Source organism: Pogoniulus pusillus, chromosome 26, assembly GCF_015220805.1.
Source record: "Pogoniulus pusillus isolate bPogPus1 chromosome 26, bPogPus1.pri, whole genome shotgun sequence".
NCBI classification, from domain to species: domain Eukaryota; kingdom Metazoa; phylum Chordata; class Aves; order Piciformes; family Lybiidae; genus Pogoniulus; species Pogoniulus pusillus.
Window position 1 is genome coordinate 10,083,835 of NC_087289.1, and position 24,592 is coordinate 10,108,426.

At 40.3% G+C, this 24,592-nt stretch overlaps 1 protein-coding gene and 1 long non-coding RNA gene across 9 annotated transcripts in view; one reads left to right on the forward strand and one right to left on the reverse strand.

Annotated features, from left to right (window-relative positions):
• The window catches only part of NLGN1 (neuroligin 1), a 529,256-nt gene that overhangs the window by 80,760 nt on the left and 423,904 nt on the right, over positions 1-24,592 (reverse strand). The window lies entirely within an intron of this gene.
• On the forward strand, positions 14,502-23,995 carry LOC135186788 (uncharacterized). The gene is made up of 3 exons (XR_010307099.1): positions 14,502-14,878; positions 15,857-15,978; positions 23,515-23,995. It is a non-coding gene; the product is annotated as an uncharacterized LOC135186788 (long non-coding RNA).

Genomic DNA, 24,592 nt, shown 5'->3' on the forward strand with positions numbered 1-24,592 from the left:
CTAGGAGCAAGGGTTGGGAATAGAAAAAAGGTGGACCACGTATTTACTTTTTCATGCCAGAAAATAGAATAGCTCTGAAAACTGACTGGAAATAAATAAAAGCTAGCCTCAGGTGCACATTTTATATTCTCAGGGATGGCTTTGAAACATAATAAATTATTGGAAACAGAGGGTTTGCATCCAGCAAATTAAGTCAAAAAGCCCTCCAAGGCTAACGCCGCTTATGCTCTGCACTTTACTGCCGAAGATACAGCATTCATTAAGGCTACAAACAAAAGATAACACAAGTATGTGCAATATCAAAAGAAGCTTGGTCTTTGGGAAAGAAGCAGAATTATCCATTTCCAATTCCCCAGCAGATATATTGAAATGCTTTTTAGATACTCTTTTCACAATCTATACAAATCAATAATCTCTGTTTAAAATGTATAGACCACAGAAATACACTCAAAAAGCTGGGAAGAATGTTATTATCTGAACTCAAATCCAAGGTCAGATAATCCTGACTCAATGTAGCTGGAAAAATTCCAGCCCCTATGAATGAAATGCTAATAAATTGCATTACAGAACGCACTCTGTAAAGAGAATGTTAACTTCTTTCTTCCTTAAACACAAATTGGATCCATTCTGGACAAAATATATTCGCCGGAGATTTAGCTCCATTACACTGCATCATGTCTAATACTCCATAAAGTATATTCTGAAAAGAACAATTTGTTTTCTAATATGCCTAATGGAATGTGATTTATGACCCTAAACACAAATTGGTCAGCATGCTCAAGATGCCTCTCCTCTGCCTTGATTTCAAGAAGAAGTTTTGGTTGAGCCGAAGCAAAAATTAGCTGAGTAAGTCCTCCTTAAGGAGTGCATAAAACCACATATCCAGACAGCAGGGAACTTGACATTAAATGAATTTAAAATTTAAGGGGAAAATAACACATTTTATATGTCTAATAATTTATAAAGAAAAGGACATGGGTCTAAATTCTCCTTTTTTTTAGTGACAAACTGTAATTGTTCCTTTGACACAGTCTGGTTTGAATTTATAGTTGCAATGAATGTAGCATCGGAAAAAAAGGCCTGAAGAGCTCCGTTAAGTATTTATGGAGCTACTAGAATTATCTATATCCTGCTTCAATATTTTGGAGTACAGACACATTAAACTCTACCTTTATAACCTTTTCAGCCTAGTGAGTAAGGTTTTAAGTTGTCACTCATAACCTGATCTTTTTTATTGCTCTCATTCTTTCAAGTACTGGAAATGCTTGGCGTTATTTACAACCCGAACTGGCTTGCACTCATCAGTAGTGGTGAGGTCTACATCTAAAAGCAGTATTTTTTTTAACTGTCAGTTGAACTTCATGACCTAGGATTTGGGGTAAAAAAAGACAGCAGATAGAAACCACATTCCCAGATAGGGCTTTTTTGAATAACTGATATGGAAACTAAAAGCTACAGGCATTATCTGAAACGCAGCGAGGCGAGTGGAAAGAATTGCGCCTGCTTACATGGCCTTCGGTTTAGACTGCATCATTCCTTGGTAATGGCTCCTCTAGAGCTTAAGGGAGGGCCATTATAAAATCTAAAGTAAAACTCAATTCTAAAGCATTTTATTTTGCATCCATTCTGATTTATAAAATTATGGAATGATCATTCACAGCTGCACTGTGCTTACAAAAAAAAATTAAACAAGCAAACAAAAAAACCACAGAATTTAACCCCCACTTGCCTTCTTTTTTACATCTGTGGACAATTTATTGCTCTTAGAACATAGGATTATAAAATGGTTTTCTAAGAAGAGAAGATGAAATCACAGTATCTTACTGAAAAAATAAAAATCAGAGGATTTGGTTGGCAAAAGCCAAAATTATTTTAAAAGCAGAAGTTCAAAGTTCTGCAATATTATCTTAATTCTTTATTAAGATTATGCCATCAATATATAAAAACTACTTTATGTTACCAGTGCAATGAAAAGTCTGGTTTTCTGCAAACCTGTTAAACACTCATACCATTGCTCTACCACAGCAATACTGGATTCTGAAGAGCACACACTGGCAATTAGACTGTTAAGAAGTATCCCTGAAACATCACTATGTCAAAGAATGATTTATAAAGCCACATTTACACTCACCTACAACGATATATGCATTTCAACAGATTAGATTTCAGCCAGACTGACAAAAATCAGTATTCCATTTGAAATAGATATTTTGCCAGCATCAGCAAGAATTCATCAAGGAGTCTTCTCTTCCCTCCCAGAAGGAAAAAAAAAAAAAAAAGCTCTTAAGCAACAAATTAAGTAAAGAAACCAAAGTTGCAGCCCCCTTATAAATAAGGAGTTGCTGCTGCCAGGCTGTTGGTGCTGCTCTCAGCAAGGGTCTCTGGATTCTGTATTAACTTTTGCCATTATTTAAAAAAGTATTCTGGTTCTAGCTGCCTCTAGGGAAAGCTAATCTATTGAGTACATAGAATATACCTGTTTATTTGTACCATATAAATACACTCTAGTAACTTCAATACAATAACTTCAGGGAACTGTTGTGCATTCATATGGCACTCTTTTTATTTTGTACTTCTGCAGGTTAAAGGCTGAAGAGTAGGTATTTGTGTGTTAGTCCTATGCTTTCTGTGGGGAATCATTTTGATTAAAAGTTGTTCAATTTTTTTGCACCTTTAGAATCATAGAATCAAACAGGTTGAAAGAGACCTCCAAGATCATCCAGTCCAACCTAGCATCCAGTCAACGTGACCATGGCACAAAGTGCCCCATCCAGTGTTTTCTTGAACACCTCTAGGGACAGTGTCTCCACCACCTCCCTGGACAGCCCATTCCAATACCAATCACTCTCTCTGGCAACAACTTCCTCCTAACATCCAGCCTAGACCTCCCACAGCACAACTTGAGACTGTGTCCCCTTGTTCTGTTGCTGGTTGCTTGGCAGAAGAGAACAACCTCACCTGGCTACAGCCTCCCTTCAGGTAGTTGTAGACAGCAATGAGGTCACTCCTGAGCCTCCTCTTCTGCAGGCTGCACACCCCCAGCTCCCTCAGCCTCTCCTCACAGGGCTGTGCTGCAGGCCTCTCACCAGCTTTGTCGCCCTTCTCCGGGGTCTTGAATTGAGAAGCCCAGAACTGGACACAGTAACCACAGTAACCACAAAGAGACCACAGCCTCTCTTAGCAATCCAAGCTGATGGCACTACAGGCTCAAAATCCATTTCTTTAGACAAGGCATCAGACTCAGACAGCTAATGAACCTCAATTTTGCAACAAAAACTCTAGACCTGCACTGTGCTAAATTCCATTTTCATATTTCAAATGACATAGCATCAATGCATTGACCAGTTCCTTCCAAGCCAGAATTGTAAGCAAGCAGTTTCCAAACTATGCTACAAAACTCTGCAGTAAGACCTGAACTTAAATCTGTGCAACCCTAAGCCCTGACTCAACAAAATGCTGACCACTGTCAAAGAACATCTCCGAGCATTCGATTCCCAGAGGGTCCAAACCCCCTCAGTGAGATGTTCCTGACACACAAAAGAGTATCAAATGCTTTCAGGCTCACACACTTGCTCTGTATCCTCCAAGTCAATTACTTCATCTCATCATGACAACCTGTGAACCGTTAATGCTCTACAAATATTCTCAAAAGATTAAATCAAGGTCATTGTACTCATATCTGGTTTTATTCTAAACCACAGCAGATGTGGAGGCAGATTCTACAGGGTGCTCATTTAAAACTACTCTGTCACTTATCATTTATTTCATCTACTAACCAACAAAAACCTGATGAGCTAGTAAAAGAAACATCCTCAGTATGTATTTGAAATAACAGATTTTTTGATCATACGTGATATGTACTTAAGAAAGGTAAAGGAATTTTTTTCCTCCATAAACCTTCCTCACTGAAAAACCATGCAAAGCAGTGCACAGCTGTCTCTGAACACTCAGTGATCACTCAGGGCAGTGCTCAGTTCAAATGCTGAGAGAGTAAAGAGAAGCCTTTGCTGACACTGCTTCACTGCAGACATATTCTCCCAGAAGAACTCTTGAGCCCAGAGCCCTGCACTTGCTCAACCTCGCAGATTAGGAAAGAGGTAACAGAAATAACAATACTGCACATCTGTATGCTTGTGAGCCATCTCAAGCCCTGAAGAAATTCAGGTTTAATCCAAGTGAGCAATTTTGTGCAGCACTGAACTCCAATGAATGTGGACTCATTCTTTACATTGCCCATGACAGAAGCATCACATTTACTATCAGATTTGGATGCGATATGAGCACATTGAATTAGGCAGATAGTTCCCTCCTGATGGCAAAGGCAGAAACAGAAGGATGAGACCTACTTTGTGCCACTGAACTGGTTGACATGTAGTCAGACATGTGCCATCAGCAAGCCAGGAGCATCACACTGGCTATCAGTAGTTAACAGTGAGAACTCAAGTCTGATGCTGAGTAACTTTAAGCAAGTCACACACAGGAGCAGACACATACATGTAGAAAGCTCAGCAATGGCCAATGCATCTACAGTTTTTGTGAAAACAATCCCAGAACGTTCAGACTTGAACAACAGTGCACAAAAGCACAAGCTACAGCAAGATTTATGGCCATACCAGGCTCAGCTTTATTTTATAGCTGCCATATGAGATTTTATTTCTGGAAAGAAGCAGCATTGATAAAGAGGTGTAATTGTCTGTCAGCATGCCTTATGCTGCAATTACTTCATTTACTTCAAGCCTGAATCTCATTACTGCTTCAATTCTCCAGGTTCCCCTCCATCTCAAGGTGGGTGCTTAATTAGAGCAGCCCTGCTAATGCAAGCAAATACAGACGACTTTTGCTTTTTTCTCCCCCTGTCATCCTGACAAATTTAATAGACTATTGATTTTCCATCCTAAAAGAGATCAGGCTCCACTTTTGCCATTCAATCATGATATTAGCTGTCCATTAACTCCAATTCCCTGGCCTGACAGCTTGTGGACACCTCCAAGGCTGTTCAATCAGCCAGTCAACACCCAGACAACAATGCAATTACAAACCCTTTCTAGACCGTAGCCCAGGTCTTAACCTTCCACTTTCAGATCCTGAGAAGTTTTCCATTCTTTTTTTTTTCTAATTTCTTATTTGTCAACTTCATAATTCTGCTGCTTATTTAATTACTGTGCTTGAAAGGAAATGTATTTCTGACTGAAAGGATGACTCTGTAATGTCCTGTCAAAATCATCAATAGTAAGTGCAGGTTTTCCTCCATCTTCGCTGCACCTATAATCGCTTGAAACTAACACAAGCACTAGAAACATTTGGTATTTGTCAGAGAAAATAAACTTGTCAAATCTCAAGAGTTCTTCATTAACTTCAGCTGTCCAATTTATCCTGCCCTTTAAAAAAAAATCACAGGAATGAGTAGCCCACTGAAGAGGTTGCTGAGTATTTGGTGGAATTAAAAAGGAGGGAGATAATTTTATGGTTTTCCTTGCTCGGTAGTCAGTCCATTTTCTGAAACTACAGGGAATGAAGTCAAGAAATTCTCTGACAACTGTTCTCTCCCTTAGATTGGAATTAAAATGCATATTTAGCTAAATGAACTCTATGTTATTGCTGTATCTCTTCTTTACATACATTAAAGCCCCAAGCCTTTTCTTATTTTTCAGCTGCTGACAGTTTTTATCAGCCCGTGGTATTTCTGCCAATTGCAAAATGAACTTACTAAATATTTCACTCTGAGTTTTAACAGCTTGTTACAACCATGGCATGAATGACCTCACTTTGTTAAGCACAGCCACACAATTTGGCACAAACACAAAGAAAACACTTCTAGCCTATGGGAATATCCTTATGTAGGTAAAATGGGTATGAAAAAGTAACTGCTTATGATAATCTGATCTGTGAGAATGCAGCTTAAATGCTATTTTGCTTTGGTTTAAAGCAACTGATTGACAAAAAAAAAATCAGCTTTCCTTGGTTTCATCTCTAATTGCAATGGAGCAAGACTCACATGGTATTTTTGAAGCCTTTTGTTTAAGACATTTAAAAGAAACAGATTTTTTTTGCTGTTCATTTAAGTTCTGCCTGCCTCGCTACATTTGACTCAAGTATTTTACAGCTGAAATTCTAACAGGTACCTAATTCTGCACAATGCTGCCTTTAATTATTTGATCATTGCATTGCATGGCATTCTCACTGCATGTATTAGGGGATGCCATCAAGGAAGAGTGAACACTTCAGACCACATCCATAATAGGTGTGGAAATATTTTGGTTCTTTGGTGCGAGGGGATGTGCAGCTCTAATGAGCAGTGACTGATTTTTACCTCCCTCATTTTGTGCAGAGGCTCCTATTTTCTAAATTAATGTTCCATTTTATCCAACAGATCCACGTTCATTACTGGCAATATCATTAATAAGAAATCTGAGAAGTTTTTTGCAGTGCATGCTCAATAACTAGTTCTGTAAGCACAATTTCTTTCCCATCCCAGAGAACCAGGATGTAACTAATGCCGCTGGTTATATTGCAGCGTACAGATCCTGTAATCAAATACTTACTAGGTCTTCCAATCTGGCCAGATTAATACACCTCAAATGATAGAATTAACATCCTTTATTAATTTCTCCCTAGGATTCTTCATAAAGGAACACTTCACCTGACAAAGCACACTTCTATACTGTGACACACAAAAACACCCCCCACCAAAGTGGGAAGAATGACACTGTCACAACAAACCTATCTTATTCTAAGCTGATTTTATCAGGACCTAGAATACTCATTTACTCAATACCTGAACCCTATGGTAAATATTTGACCAACTGCAACATTAATGTCATCCCTAAATCGCACAGCAGGTTCACTGAGATACTAATAGTAGTTTAGCAGCTCCCTTGAACACCCCTCAGAGCAGTCTGAATTTAAGAGAATTGTGTGGTGGCACTACATACAGTTGTAAAAATGATGGAAATTAAACCTACTTACCTTCAAATGCTGACATATCTCTCACACCTCACAGCCTAGCTGAGAATAAACTGAGGCTGTTTAATTTCTATAACAACATCATCTACTCTCTTTCCCACAGATCTCAAAGGATCACTTGTAAGTAGGTCTGCAAGAATATATGCCAGTGTTTGCAGATGTTACTGATCTGATGTCCCATTCAATACTCTATCCTCATTCATGGGCAGTATAGAAGGGTAAAAATTGCGTTTACAGATTTTCTCCTCCATGATGCAACCAGACAGCAATCATATTCTTAAATTAAAAGCCAGTGTTGGCAGATGTTACTGATCTGATGTCCCATCCAATACTCTATCCTCGTTCATGGGCAGTATAGAGGGGTTAAATTTGTGTTAACTGAGACTTTCTCCTCCATGATGCAACCAGACAGCAAACGGACACAATATGTCACATTCAATGGCACTGTCTTCACTTCTGAGAGTTTAGCCTCTGAAACACTGCTATAACATCCTTGGTGATTATACAAAGCTTAGCTATGTAATACACTGAAAATACAAAATATACACTAAGGTAATCTCTGCAGAATACCAACAAAACAACATTCATATTTTACTACTCCTATACAGATTCATCTTTGTTTAAGAGACGTAGTTTCAGGGGACTTAAACCTCCTAGAGAGTAACTGATGTTAAGCATTTTTCCATCAGGAATCTCTTAACTCCCTCCACAGCTGTAGGCTGAGCCTGTGGCTGGAATGCCTCATATAATTTTTAGGGTGCATGTCAGCAGAAGTTTAAGGTTGGCCAACACAACAGGCTCCAAAATGGCAGATTACTCCCCTTAGTATGGCACATTTGCCCAGTTCACAGATTTTGACTGTTTGCTGCACAAAGGCCATAATGAGCCCATATAGATAGTGATACTCTGCTTCTGGTGAAGGGCTGCAGAAGAATTATGGAAAAGTTGATAGAGTGGTCTCAGAAAGAAATTAAATTAAAATAGCTATGATCAGACACACAAGCAGGCCAGAAGTTTTGCATCCAGAAATTGACTTCAACCAGACAACAGACCGAAGATGAATCTTTTTGGTCTGTCTTACCACTCCAAAACAAGCTTTTATTTCAGCAACCAGTCAGCTCTCTGCCAGCAGCAGACCTTCTCCCACAAGTGTGTGACAATCTTCTCTCCCTCCCCAGCAGTTTCCTCCTTACTGATCTCCATTTTGACCTTTAGACTCTTCTCCCATTTCTTCTGATGGGGATTTCTTCTGATTTCTTTTCCATTCAGATGGCATCATCTGAATTATTCTTACAGGACTAATCTAGGAACCTGAAGTGGTCCCTGTAGCTAGGTACAATTGAAGTAATCATAGCAGTTTGTTAAACACTGTGGGGGTTGACTGCAGCCAAGCCACTTTCCTGTCTCAAACAGGAACCAATTTAGGACTCTGCATTTCCCCTGTTTGCATGGTGCATTGGTTTAAAGTTCCAGGCAAGAAAAGCCAAGGATTGCACAGCAGTAAAGGAGTTTGGAGTAAGGTGCAGGAAGCCTCAACTTGCTTTCTGATTAAAGAGTAAGATATTGAAACACATTTAAAAAAAAATACTCCATTGCTTCTGGTATAATTAATAGTTTCAGTATTACTTTGTTTTGTGGTGTTGGGGTTTTATTTCCTTCCTCCCTCATTAAATTCTAGATATATAAGAGCTCAGAGACTTACATCTCTTTTCTAAGAGGACCTGTCTCAGGACCAGAGTTGGCCAGCCAAAGAAAAATCTGCTAGTTATAGAGTCATAATGAATGGAAAAGACCTTTAAGATCATCAAATCCAACTGTCAACCCAACACCACCAGATCAGATCTCTTAGTAACCTTGAAACCATTAGATATGTTGACATCATCTCTGCTCAGTCTTCACTCAAGACAAAGGATGGTTCCAGCAATGTTTTACCCAAAACAAATTAAACATGACCATATAAACACAATTTCATTGAACCTACTATGACCTACACATACAGGAACAGATTTTGCAACGGAGATAATAATATCAAGTAGTAATGATACCAACTTGCCAATAAATCTACTCAACTCATTCAAATAATATATATATGTATTTTAAAATCACTGATCTTTCATTTATGTAAAGAGAGTCTTCATCATGCCCCTGTGCTCAGCACTCATGAGACCACACCTCAAATACTGTGTCCAGTTTTGGTCACCACAGTATAGAAGGGACACTGAGGTGCTGGAGCGGGTGCAGAGAAGGGCAATGAGGCTGGGGAGAGGTCTGGAGCACATGACCTATGAGGAGCAGCTGAGGGAGCTGGGGGAGTTTAGTCTGGAGAAGAGAAGGCTGAGAGGGGACATTATTGCCCTCTACAACTACCTAAAAAGAGGTTGTAGTGAAGCTGGAGCTGGTCTCTTCTCCCAGACTACTAATGATAGGACAAGAGGAAATGGCCTCAAGTTGCATCAGGGGAGATTTAGGTTGCATGTTGGGAGGAAGTTCTTTACTGAGCAGGTGGTCAGGCACTGGAACAGGCTGCTCAGGGAGGTGGTGGAGTCCCTGGAGGTGGCACTTGAGGCTATGGTCTAGTGATGAAGGATGCTGAGATGAAGGTTGGACTGGATGATCCTGGTGGTCCTTTCTAAGCATAGCGATTCATAGTGCTTAGATGTTGTGCTGAGAGCTTTGGTTTAGTCAAGGACTTGTCAGTGTGAAACTAATGATTGGACTCGATGATCTTCAAGGTCTTTTCCAATCTAAGAAATTCTGGGATTCTATGATTCCTGTCTGCTTACATAGGTTTTAGTACACATTTCCAATCAGCCTTCAGACTGACTCAATAGGCCTTACCAAGATTCAGCAGTCCTTACTTAAGTAAGGCACAAAGTCCAGAGCACTACAGGGATGTTTAAAGAGTGCACAAAAGAGCTAAGGTTAAAAAAAAACCCAAACCTGACTCTAGAGAGAAGTCTCCACTGAAAGAAGCAAATGTGTAATTGAAGTAACACTCTCATTTAGAGACTGAAAAATTAAAAGGAGAGACTGTTGTAAATAATACATTCTATCTCTAAAAACTTTGCACACAGTCCTTTTTCATCTGCTGACCATAGGGGAAATGGCTCTCTCTCTTCTAATAAAAATTAGATAGCTCATTTACAGCCTTCCAATTTGTTTCATCTGGAAGCTTTTTCATCTATTCCCTGTAGGTGGAATTCCTTCTTTAGACCTTTAATTATGTGCTTTTCCCTTGACCACTGCAGCTTAAGATTTAGTTTAGTGGTTTAACTCTAAAATGGCCACTTGTGTATTTGTGCTCCAACAGTGACCCTTCAAATATCAAAATTTGTTAGAGTGTTTTAAAGTGTTGAGGCTTTTATTGCACCTTGTTCCAGCTCACAGTGGGCTTTTTTCTAAGAAGGTCAATATCATCCTTAGACGAACCTTGATTTTCTTATCTCAGAAGTCACCACTGCCTCTTTTGAATGGCACTGAAAAAATGGCTAACAGAAAATAGAGAGTTCACTTCCATTTTCTGCAGCAAACTTTTCCCACATCTCGGTGGGAGTGAGCGTTGCTACAGGTTCCAACCACGACTTGTTGATGTGATTTATCTACTGAATATTTCATGTATTTGATACTATCAATGATAAGATTCTAATGAATTGTTTACAGGCATTATCTCAACGACCAGTGAATAATTTCTTCCTTCTGAGAATGTGCTCAGAGTTAAAATCACAAACAAAAACCCAATAACAAAGACACAGAAGGTATCTTCTGATTTCTGGTTTACTTCAGGGTGAAAACTTGGGGTCATATTTTAACGTTGATCCTTAACTTAGGGCACTGTTGCTTCTTAGTGCACTTTGGTTTGAATTTTCATTTGTATGCAAATAAGTGTCTGATTTATAGCCCTAGTAAAGATATTACTCAGTGACTCCTATTTCTCAAAATTGCTTTCAGGGTATGTAAAATTAGATAAGCAAGAATTTTCTCTGAGCCTGCATGATGGCAAAAGCCAGAAGAGCATTTAAAACATCACCCTTTGTTTTGCTTAAATATATATATATAAAATTTAAAGGGTTTTTTTAAATATAAGAATGTTTTCAACTGACCTTATTTCCTAAAAACAAAGATCTATACTTCAAAAAGCTCAATTATCTGCTTCTCTGATACAACAGAAGCTGCCTTTCACTCACACTTGGCTTCCAAGAGCACACTTGAAACTCATACCTAAATTCTATTGAAGTTCAGTCACTGGTAAGAAAGCTACACCCACAAACTAAAGGAATTAAATGCAAACAATATGTAGGGGTCATAGCATATTGTTCTTCAACAACAACATAATCACATTACCAAATTATGTTTTCAACAAAAGCAATCCAAAGTTGGTTTTCTTCAGTTCTTTTTATGTTACAGTGACCATGTGTGGTAGTTTGAGAGGTCCTAGGTTCCCTGAAGAAAACTACAGAGATGAAGTCCCATTCCAGGGCATGGACCTGGTTGTCAGTGGATGTTGTAATATTGTTACTTAATTCTCCTTTCTGGCATCATAGCTGTGCTGGTTTGAGGCTAATTGGACTATATACTGTCTACAACTACCTGAAGGGGCATTGTAGCCAGGTGGGGGGTGGCCTCTTCTCCCAGGTAACCAGCAATAGAACAAGGGGACACAGTCTCAAGTTGTGCCAGGGTAGGTATAGGCTGGATATTAGGAAGAAGTTCTTCACAGAGAGAGTGATTTCCCATTGGAATGGGCTGCCCAGGGAGGTGGTGGAGTCACCGTCCCTGGAGGTGTTCAAGAAAAGCCTGGATGAGGCACTTAGTGCCATGGTCTGGTTGACTGGATAGGGCTGGGTGCTAGGTTGGACTGGATGATCTTGGAGGTCTCTTCCAACCTGGTTGATTCTATGATTCTATTTTAATGAGAGAAATCAGGTCATTGGCTGTGAAAATAAAAGTGATGTTTGTATCACTCATTTGTTCTGCTGAGAGATATAAACCCAAGAAACACAAGCAACAGTCAGACAGCCTCTGTCCGGCTGCTGCCTGCTTCACTAATTCTTCTGCCTGGACCTGCGTAACCCCAACTAATCACTCTGCTTCTAATTCCACATCTGGCTTCCTGCATCTTGCCCCTTGCATGCAAGAGATTCCGAGATACAGGAGGAGGGGTGGAAAGACAGAGAGGAGTTTGTTTGAAAGCCCTCTTCTAGGCCATGGCACTAAGGGCCTCATCCAGGCTTTGCTTGAACACCTCCAGGGATGGTGACTCCACCACCTTGCTGGGCAGCCCATTCCAATGCCAATCACTCTCTCTGCCAACAACTTCCTCCTAACATCCAGCCTAGACCTCCCCTGGCACAACTTGAGACTGTGTCCCCTTGTTCTGTTGCTTGTTGCCTGGCAGAAGAGCCCAACCCCCACCTGGCTACGACCTCCCTTCAGGTAGTTGTAGACAGTAATGAGGTCACCCCTGAGCCTCCTCTTCTGCAGGCTGCACACCCCCAGCTCCTTCAGCCTCTCCTCATAGGGTTTGTGTTCCAGTTGTTCAGGAAGGGTTTTCTATTTCTGTACTGCTTTTCACTCGTATGTAACTGTATCTAGTTATCTGTATATGTTGCGTAGCTATGCCTGTAAATTGTGCCACGCTGTAAACATGGCTTCATCCCTTAACTTGCAGACAGCTGAGTTACTCTGGTGAATTCGGGGAGGGGGTGGCAGGAAACTCTCAAACTCCCACAACAGCCTAAGAGATGGTGCCTGGCTGTTACCTCTCCTCCTCCCTGCCTTTCCTCCCGTCACTTCTCTCTGGGAAGAGCGTGCATCCCTACTTACCTCATGGCCTGTGTGTGGGAGATGGCTTCTAGCTGGCAGGGAATTCTGAGCTGCATCATGCTGCCTGCTGAGGCCTTGTAGACCTAAGCTGTGGAAAGCAGTTTTGGCCTACTCTCAGGCCTGCTGATGGTGGAAGGGATGGAGAATTCTAGATGGTTTTAGTCTGAGAGAGTTGGCCTAGTTTGTAGATCACAGTATCACAGTATCACCAAGGTTGGAAGAGACCTCACAGATCTTCAAGTCCAACCCTTTACCACAGAGCTCAAGGCTAGACCATGGCACCAAGTGCCATGTCCAATCCTGCCTTGAACAGCTCCAGGGACGGCGACTCCACCACCTCCCCGGGCAGCCCATTCCAGTGTCCAATGACTCTCTCAGGGAAGAACTTTCTCCTCACCTCCAGCCTAAATCTCCCCTGGTGCAGCCTGAGGCTGTGTCCTCTTGTTCTGGTACTGGCCACCTGAGAGAAGAGAGTAACCTCCCCCTGGCCACAACCACCCCTCTATTCTACCTGATTGCCTTCTGCATATGTGAACTAGTAAATAGAATCTCCTCTTAAACTTCCTATCATTGTGCAGCATCTTCATTCTTACTCTTCAAAAGGAGTCAGTGGCATTTCTGTCCTCCCGTCCCTAAAATGGAACATCCTGACACAACCTAATAAAGGACATCTTTACTGAAGAGAGTTAATTTTCAGCCACATAAACTAACCATTTCCTATACTACCTTTTGTACCTTTATGAATTACATGGAAAACATGTTAACAGAATCACAGAATGGTTTAGGTTGGAAGGGACCTCAAAGATCATCCAGTTCCAAGCCCCTGCCATAGGCATTGACACCTCCCACTAGAACAGGTCACTCAAGGCCTCATCCAATCCGGCCTTGAACACCTCCAGAGAGGGAGCAGCCACAACCTCCCTGGGCAACCTGTGCCAGTGTCTCACCACCCTCACTGCAAAGAACTTCCTAACATCTACTTTAAATCTCCCCTCTGCCAGTTTAAACCCATTACTCCCCCTCCTGTTATTACAAGTCCTTGTAAATGGTCTCTCCCCAGCCCTCCTGTAGGCCCCCTTCAGATATTGGAAGGCTACTGTAAAGTCTCCTTGAAGCCTTCTCCAGGCTGAAGAGCTCCAACTTTTGTAGCCTGTCCTCATAACAGAGCTGCTGCAGCCCTCTGAGGATCTTTGCAGCCCTTCTCTGGACTAGCTCAAACAGTTCCCTGTTCTTCTTGTGCTGAGGGCTCCAGAACTGCACACAGGACTCCAGGTGGGGTCTCAGGAGAGCAAAGTAGAGGGTCAGAATCCTCTCCCTTGCCCTGCTGCCCACACTGCTCTTGCTGCAGCCCAGCACAGGGTTGCTGTCTGGGCTGCACTCACACTGCAGGCTCATGTTGAGCTTTTCATCAACCCAGACCCCCAAGGCCTTTTCCTCAGCGCTGCTCTCAGCCATTTGCCACCCAGCCTAGATCTGTGCTCAGGGTTGTGCCAACTCAGATGCAGGACCTTACACAGTGCCTCAGTATTCTTTTACAATATTAAGTTTTACCTCACCCATTACCTATCTATTGCAATTAAGCTTCTGGCTGAGATTAAATCCAAAGGAAAGGAAAAGGAGGAAGGACCAGGAAGGGAGGGCAGCACAAGAGCATCTGCTATGAGTATTTTGATATTGTCCTTCGACGCTGGAAGGGGTCTCAGGTCTGCTGGTTTGACATACTCACTTAATTAGAAATTAAAATAATCTTTTCATGCACATACACAGTGTGATTCGCAGAACCCTATTTTATCTGTCATGTTATCTCCAGATGAAGAACTGCTGTCATTAGTTAGATGGCTGCGCTTCAGAAGAAATGAGTGGGCAATCGCTAATTGCAGCTCAAGGCTGTATTTTCTCACTGCCACCCTGTTATGTAGGAGATGGAAGAGAGAAACTGTGTCACCATCAAAACTGTCATCACTGCTCCAGTGCTGACGATTTCTGTGCCCAGGGAAAAGCCACGGAGGGGAGAGATGGGAGAAGAGCAGCAGGAAAACAGCATAAAAAGGGAAATGCAGGGGTGTGAGTCTGTCCATCTGAAGCTCTCCAGGTGGGCATCAGCTTCTTTCATTGTTTCCTGCTACCCATAGCTTTCCCGACATTACTTAACAGACTGATAGACAGCCCAGATGCTGAAACTGTGTGATCTAATTATGCAGAGCATTATGTTTTGAAATGAGCCATTTATATTGGAAACTGTAGACTGAAAATACTTTGATTCCAACACTCTTCTAAATACAAGCCTGTCATTTATTGTGTATATGCTGCTCCACATACAATTATTATGACAAAGAATTCTTGTACTTAATCTCTTTTTTTTTTCTTGTTTAGATTTCCCCAGGGCAACTACTAAATTAATATGTTCCTCATGGGAAAACACATGTTGGTAATAATGCTGTAGTCAAATTAGGTAGATAACCTGGAATCACAGTCAAAAGCAATCAGATCAGCATCGAGTTCTATGACAGAAAATACTAAGTTTTACCTTCTGTAATATTTCAAAATTAGGTTTCCCTGTATGACCTGAAGAAAGTATTGCAGAAGACTTTATATAAAGCACCCTTGCTAGTGAAAAGAGATTTTCTTTGCTGAACAGAGAAAGAATAAACTTTTAGGTGTAACTTCAAAATCTGCCATTTGAAGCGGAAGGTCTCAGGTGGGGAAGAGTCTTCAGAGTTACAAACCAGGCCTAGCACTAGAAGAATGCAGAATTAGGAATGCATGAATGGTGTTATAACCTCACCTCCACCTATTCCTTTAAACTATAGTCAGAAACATGTCTATCTGTTAACCAATGGAGTTTTCACCTTGAGCCCTGGATAGCCAAGCCACAGAACAGTAAACCATTCTGTTCCCACCCAACCCAAGTTTGCTGTGCTCCATTATAACCTATTATGCCAGCTACAAACCCTGAGTCGCTCTTAATAAATCTTCCTGTATTTTGTACTTAACATCCCAGAAAGTCTGAGACAGTTATGCTTTTCCTCCCTTAGATATTTACAGCCTGATTCTCCTCTCTTTACAACAGCGTATATCAAGGGTCACTCCACAGAAATGAGCACACTGCTGATGTAAAAGAGGCATGAGAGATATACCAAGCCCATTGTTCTGGCCACCTTAGAAGAAGAATCTGTTATGAATAGTCATCAGGTGAGTACAAAACACCCCATTCAGTACTGGATATCATTAGCAGAAACTCAAAGGTTGCTGAATATTTCTCATCCTTATGTTCTCATAAGCTACCTATGCAATAAACACTTCCTTCCCTATCCTTTCAAACAGATTGAGGTTTTCCTCATATGAATGTTATTTGCCAAGCAGATACAGCAAAGTGACTGCACAAAGCACGAATTGTGTCTCATTTTATAATTAAATGCCATTGAACAGGATCCATTTACACTGGGAAGGTAATTTTTTTTAGTGGGTGCTACAAAGATTATAAAGAGCTGAATATAGATATTTATAGACAGAAGGTAGTTTCTTCCATTGCTTCAAGTCCCAAAAAGTATGATGGAAGAGAAAAATAAGTCTCAGATGAAAAGAAGGGCAATTTCCAGCCCTGATGGAAAGATTCTTGGTCTCTACCGACAGGTTTTGATGATCACCAAGAACCCCTGACAAATAGGGTGACCTCCAGCCACATTTTACAACTTACCACACCATCCCACCACTGTACAGGGCTGCCATTATACCATTCCTCAAACCAACAGAACAAATATACCCCCACCAACAATTCTTTTGCGTCTGCAGCAAAGAAGCTGCATTTTATAAAGTCCTTCTAACATGGCTGTCTTGCTATATGACACCTTCCAGAGCACCTCTAAATAAGCATTTGGGAAAAGCAATCTCAGTAAATGGTTTTAAAGACAGGTTATTTATTTATTACACCAGACAACTTCTCACATTATTGCCTCAAGTAAAATGAATGCTGATAATGCTCCCGTCTCTGAAACTGAACACATTTATATTAAAAATGTAGAGAGTACAGTATACACTGAGGTGCAATCTATTGACTGTGTCAGTAAGAGCAGCTTTTTCATTTTTCCCCTTGTAATAGAAGCCATTGCTTGCATTCAGAATGCATTGTCAAGCTTTATTAATCTCAGACCATCCTGGGCCTTGAAAGCTAGTGCTTTTTTTTTTTGCTTAAGAGATGGTTTTCTTTTTCTATGGCCTACTCGAGATCTACTTGAGATCTGTCATCAAAAGGAACCTCAAATTACAGGACAACTTAAAGCTTAGTGATCACTGATGTGTTTCGAGTCTCTTCTTTGAAAAGCTTGAAAATGAATTACAATATTTTCAGTTTTCTAAAAAGAGTTTCTTTGCAGGTTTGCAGTCACATTGTAAGATGCTTCTTTGTCTCATTATTCTCAGATGGGGATTGATTATTAGGCACTGAAGGTGATATTCTGAGCAGAGCTGAATGCGTGATCTAGAAAAAGGATGGGGAAATATCCCTCATGTTGCTCTTTGGAAAGAACAGTTGTTTTGGTGTCTTAATTCCAGAGCTGAAGTCATGCTCTGATTGAAGTCAGGGTCCTGATCTGGTCAAGGTGTCTTTTAAGAGTGCATACCGAAAGTATTTGGGCTACAAGCAACCCAAATAGGATTCAGGAATTGGAGCGTCATACTGAAGTTGAAAAGAAAGATAAGCCTGGAGCAAAGGGGGAGTTGTTGTAAACTGTAATATCTATATAGTATTTACAGTTGCCCTGTCTCTAAATGGGCAGACTGGAATGGTGCAGGACACATCAGTAACATCTCAGCACTCATCATTTAGATGCAGACTTGTTATAAACATAAATCCTCTCCCTGCTTTACAGCGTTAACACTGTAATAGTCTTGCAGTGGATATCTGTGCTACCTATCTGTTAACTATTGAGGCACTGGAGACTGAGGACCAAGGCTTTATAAAAATTTCAAATATTGATCTTCTGACATGCCCCTGATCTACCTACATCCTTGTTTCTGCATCTGTTTCAAGAATTAGTCAGGTAATTTGCATGAAGGACCATAGGCAACTCTCACTGCCCTGGACAAGGACATGTATTATGAAAAGACAAGATTTTATACAGCACACGAAGCTTCAATCCCAAACCACTTGCAGTAATATAGAGTGGTAAAGACACTGAAACAGGAAAACAGCCCTCTCATTGTTTTTGTGGCAAATGTTGATTGTCTGAATGCCTTGCCTTTGGCAGGACTATATGCTTCTACCTCATGCTGTTTCTGCAGAAATGCTGGAAGGATTTTGTACCCTTTGGTAAGGCAGCGAAACAAAATTTATGAGGAGACTTGCAGTTTTGTTGCTTTACATTCAGGTGGCACAGACAGGGATATCAGCTACTTGTTACTACTTGGATATAAAATAAAACCACTCTACAGAGTTAGGTACTTGCTGCTCAAACTCAGTTGCTGTAAAAGCTTAATAGTTTGTGTGTGGCAAGTTAACAGCAATACTGAACAAGGTTTCACTTGGCATCTTTCAGTTATGAAGTCATGCTGGAAATGGAAAAAAAAAATCAAATCTAATAGCAAAGTATTGAGACTTCAGTCTTAGAAGTGATGTGCACAAAATGAAATACAAACCAGATAGCACTAATGAAATAAAACCAGCTCAAACTCCCTGGGATTTACAATCGAGGTTTGATAAGCCAACGAGCACTTATACAATAACTTTGGGGGGGTTTAGGCTTGATTTTCAAGTTTTCTCTTAAACAGATTAAGGGAGTTTCATAAGTTTAATTGCAAGAATGTAATTCAAAATGAGATTATAGACAGGCACTATTGTGTCTTAGTGTAAAGCTGGCTAATTGGAAGAACTCTTTGTAGGATAAACCAATATGATGGCATTATACTAAAAGATAACTCATTATTAAGTTGGCAGCTTCTCATTTAATAAATGTATTTGCTATTACTTTGGGATTGAGTGTTGCTGACAATCAATTCTATCAACTTACTTTCCAGGAATGCACTTTTGTTTTCTTGCACCACTGCTTGCATATAGGTGGCACTAAAGGTATGCAATGAGTTATTATAACCTATAATATTCAGGTTTTTAAACTATATTATTTATGGTACACACTTCATATAGCTCAAACTTTGCCATAGTTTACTATATTTGCTCATTTTTACCCCTTCTGCAAACTTGAGAGTATCAATTGTGCTTCAGATTCATGAAAGAACCTCTTAAGTAGGAATTTCCAAGTAGTACATAGGAGTTTGGCATCCTGTTTTATTCTTGAAAAGAAAAGCTATTCTTAACTGGACCTTTGGCTTTGAAATTCAGAGGATTCCTCTTCTAGACAAATTGCAAAATCAGACCTTAAATAAATGTGTTGAGCTGCTTTGGAGAGTAATTTATGCTGGTTTCAAAATGGGCTCACATAAAAGCAGTAGCCTTCTTGCAGTTAAAATGTACTTCATCTGTTTAATACAGGGTTTGCTGTTGGAGTCAGCAAGACTTTTTTACACCAAAGAACCATGGAACTGAATAAAGTTTAGATAATTTGACAACTCAAGTAATTAATACACTCTATCATATTCTCAGTTCCTTCTGGACTGCAGTATATGAAGACAATATCCTGGTTTAAGGTGTTATAACATGTTGGGAAAAACTAAGATTCTGGGAAGAATTTGTAGCATTCACCTCCCACCAACAGCCTTGTGCTAGTTTGAGGCTATTTTTTACTGAGAGAAATCAAATCCTTAGCTGTGAGAAGAAAAAAGAAAAGCAACAGTAATCTATATCACTCAGTTTTCTGCTGAGAAACACAACTAGCCAAAATGCAGATAAGATGGGCACTTCTCACATACTTAGCTCTCACTTCTGGCTGTGCCTTTCTTTCTAGTGATCTGGTCTCTGTGAGTTATGTTCAGACAGTTCTCATTCTATGTGGGTCTGCTTTGTGCAGACACCGCCTTGATTTGCTGTTAAGACCTCCCAACCTGGTTGATTCTATTCTATGATTCTGTGACTCTAAGGGAAGCTGCAGATTCAGATTTTAAAATATATTTGTCCACACTAAATAGTATTGGATTGCCCTTTTAATGGTACATTATGGGAGGGAGGGGAGGGGGAGGGAGTTAAAATTACATTTGTGATAGAATCCAGAGAGAAACCCAAGAAAACAGCTTTCTCTAGATATAGATAAGTCAAATGAATAGATAATACATGAAACTAATTTGCCACCTAAGCTTTGTGCACGTATGATCAGCTCAAATAGTACCCTTCAAGAGCACTGAACACTAAATGGCTGGTATGTTATTCCAAGGGATAAAAACAGAGCTAATGATAAAAGCATTGTCTTCTACTGCATGTTGTAAAGATCTAATTGTATCTACTCCACACCTAGGAACCTAGGATTCTCTTTGAATCTCTTCTGAGAATAAAAGTAACTTGCAAAGAGAATGGGGTGATATCCTTAGAAGAAACTACCAGCAGAAAGTGCTGCAGAGAGCAAGTGTGCTTCCTATCCACAAAAGTAAAAGAGAAATAGCAACTCCAGTTTACCCTCCAAATGACTGAAATTGCTGAATTGCTGGGAGCAGAGGGTTAAGGAGGAATTGGAAGGTGCTTACCTGGTATTTGGTTTCATTAGGTGCAGAACACTGATACAGAATATGGGAGAGTAGCTTCAGTTTGGCATAGGGAGAGCATTACAAACACATATGAATTACTTGATCCATAGGGAACAAAGACTAATAGCACAATCAGCTAGAAATCCACTACTTCCCTACTTAAGTAACATAACAACTGCTAACAAAGAAATTTTAGCAGTCAGGAAGCAATCCCTGCCAAGGGTTAAGAGCCCTGTGAATGCAAAATATTGCATACTTCATCTTTGCTGGAAGCTGCCTGGTATCCAGCAGCTCTCAAAACTAATGTTTCACTGGTAACACGTGTCATGTCATTGCATCACAGTGGTCACAGGGGGGGTGGAAAAATAAAAGGAGAATAAGACAGGAGCAATTGCTACTTCACAATCCAGTACTTTGAGATCTAAGCTATCCAGTCTGTGAAACCCTGCAAACTGTTCTTCTGTAATCTCCAGCTCTTCGTCTACCTTTAAAAAGGCAGAAAAAAATGGGCTCTTTAATTTTGCAGGATAAAGAGCATTTGAACTCTATCAGTGGCTCTTGGACTGCCTTCAAAGTTTGTCTCTGACTTAAAGAAAAGGCTGTGCTACTTTCTGCTTCGTGCTACACAGTAGACTTTCCTTTGCACTAGTTTGAAGTTAGCTGGAATATTTTGGTAATAATTAGATGATAGGCTGTGAAAATGAAACAACCACACCAGCCAACCAGTGGAAACCCAAACCATCACAACTAGCAGCTAATGCATGCAAAAGACTGTCACCTTAACAGTTATACACCTAATGAAAAAAATCAGAATTAAGATATACAAAGGGCCTTGTTCTCACTTGATGCAAAGTAGTGTAGCTTCCCTAAGATCAATTTTTATTATGCCACTTTACAGTGGCTCAGAATCTGCCTCCTAATTCAACGAGCTAGTTCTGAGAGAAAAGTCTTAACCTTATCCTGTATAACCAGGATAGCACATTTAGAGGTCACTGATAACATGAAATAGTTTAACTGGAATTAAAGTGATTTTGTGAAGTTAGAAAAGCACATCTCAGCAGATGAACCAGCAAAATTGGCCTCAAAGCAGGAGATCACTGATCCTGATCGCACTTAATTTAAGAGGTGCTCCTGTGAAATCTGTGAGGTTATCTAGGTACAAAAATCATAGAATCAGTCAGGGTTGGAAGGGACCACAAGGATCATCTAGTTCCAACCCCCCTGCCATGGGCAGGGACAACTTACCCTAGATCAGGTTCTGCAAAATACCCTATCACATCAATGAAGAGAACAAAAAGGTGCACAGATGCATTTACACGGCTGCACTTCTGATGTATAGATATTTCTTCATCACAGCATTACAGTGACTGGTTAGCACCTAAGCACTTACAGCAAGGGAGGCATGCCTTCAAAATAAAAATGTATGTTTATTTCCCCTTTTACAAGGCTGCCTCCTGAGTGAGGAAGAGTTGTAGCTGGTGGAAAATCTTACTGCAAGAACAGAAGCAAAGTGGCCTTTTAGGCAACCTTTCTTAGATGTGAGAAGGGCGCAAATGGCACTGGTTTTACCCCCATATTTTCCTGCACCTAAGGTGACAGCCAATAGATCAGCATTGTGGGACTACAACAAATTCAATTGCATTTTGGACCTTCACACCTGAATTTCCCTTATTCTGCCCATAATGCCATCATCCCAGTTTTCACTGAGGTTGTACTACAGCTAATAAGTTTTGAAAATGCTTTAAAATCTCTCATTGATTTTCATTAAAGAAACCCAAATATGAACTCACAAGAAACTCCCTAATGATAACTAAACCAATAAGCTTGAAATAGTGCAGTGTTTTGAGGCAGGGCAGTTTACCCTCTCTCCAGTACTTAGAAAATGAGAAAATATTTCTAGGAGATGAGCCTCACCGGAGATAATAATTCTACAGCAAGACCACATGCCCTTCGTGATAAGAACACCCATGAAATGCAAGGCTGCTCACAACAATTTGAACTTTCAAAAGGATGAAGACAGAAAGTAGAGATTAATATTCTTTTGGACTCACTGAAAATAAAGCTAGATTGCAGGGCTGGAACAATGAAAGCCAGAAGAAGCTCCAGTACTTATAAGAACCACATGCAAGGTTTTTTACCATAAACACAGGACCAAAGCAGCAGAGTCTGCAAATAAGGAATGGAAAACCTTTACAAATACTTCATTGAGAGAAGAACAATACATGGTCAGACTTAGCTAAAGTGCCATTTTATCATCTATTTTATTCATTCATTATTTCATCATTCAAATGATGAGTTTTAAAAGTAACTGGTTGTTTCATGTCTATCGTTTAGATCTGTGTAGTTAGAAAGAGACATTACAATGCTAGTAAGTTAAGAGATGGGGGGGGAAAGTGTATTAATCATAGATGCAAGAGAAAATAAAACATACACTTTTAGTGTGTGTAAGAAATCTGAAATAAGTTTGCTTTGGCACAACTATAAGCCAAAACATTCCTGGAGGCAGCAAAAGGGATAAGTAATTATGTCAAAAGCATGGATGTCCCAGCTGACTACTTCTTTCTCCAGCAGGCAGACCTGCTTTTTCAAAACAGGTCTGAGAACTCACATGCTACCATAGGAAATATAGGAATTGAGAAGAAAGAGGTAGGAGGAATTTGCTTTCTGCTTCTCTCCTCTTCCTACCTACTACATTATATTGCATACAGGGGAGCATCTGTATAGACTTAACTCAAGTTGAGGATGTTTACCGAAGAACCTGCAGGATGAAGTCTTTTATTTGCTGTAAACTTGGATGTTGGGCTGGTTATGACAAAAAATTGATACCTTCAGCTGCCTAAATTCATGCTTTGGCTAGCAAATAAGGTCTATTATGCAATTTTACCTCTTTCAGAAATGAAAATATCTGATTACTAAAGCATAAATCCTAACTTCTTAAACAGAAGTCTCACTAATCCTATAGGATTGGGATTTCATCTGAAGGGCAGGATTTGAATGTCTAGCCTTTATTTAGGCTCTGCAAATTACTCTGCCTCACCTCCACTTATTGATCTAAAGGGCTGGGAGTCTGCCCTAAATCCTGTGTTGTATTTGTCTTTCTAGGTGCAGCATCTTGGACACCTGAGGGTACCTTGAACAGTGCTATACGTCCATGCTTCTACAAGTGGAATGTGGCCAGCAAGTCTATGCATTAGGGTCTGGACACACCACAAAGAGGGAACAAAGTGGATAATGGCCTGTTTGCTGACCACATGTGTAATCTTAGGCTTTCCCCTGCCTAGTATTGCTGGGTGGTCAAAGTGGTTTCTTTTTCCGTTTGCTGTATTGGGCTAGAAAACGTCTCTACAGGCTGCCTGCCAACAGAGCTTGATAAACCATGGACAAGCTATTGCTTCTAACCACATATCCCTACAGCAGATCAAACCAATTCTCTCAAACCTCTCTGCCATGTTCCTCCATCCGCCTCATTCACTTAATAGCACTTTGAAAACATTACAAGTTTCACATCTTCCTGCTCATAAAGCACAATAAAAAGAATCGTACCTATCGCCCAACAACCACGGCTGAGTCCTGGTTATTCCCGTGAAGCATGTTCCAATTTGCTTTTTAAAGAGAATGTTTTGTTCCTAATGATGCCAGGCTAATAATCCTGAAGGTTTATTTTCCAGGTAAAGCACCAGAAGTGCAACAAAAAATGCCTTTATTAAGCCCTTTGTTTTGGGATCTTAAGAAAAAGAGAGCTTTTTTTCCCATGGAGGAAAGACCAAGACGCTCACAACCTTAGGCAGTCTGTCATTCTCTGAAATAGTAATAAACAAACAGGTGGTCTTATTTCCTCAAACTGTCACCTCAATACATATAAATACATGAAGAGGCACCAAGTAGAAATGTCTTCAGCTTCTACAGACTCTACTCTCAAAGCATTTCACGTGAGAAGGCTCCACCTGAGCTTAGGTCAGCCCATGTCACCTACGAGTGTGAGTAAATAAAACACATATTTTGATCAAGATGCTGGCCTCTGCTCCGACTGCTTACCTCTCCTGCTGTCTCAGTTGATTAATGGGAGATTTGCTGCCTAGAATTTTCAACTGACAAGAGTTTTCTGAAGGCTGATGGTTGCCAAGTCTAGAAGGACTTCTGCTGTCAGAGATTATCACACCAGCATGTTTGTATATTCTTT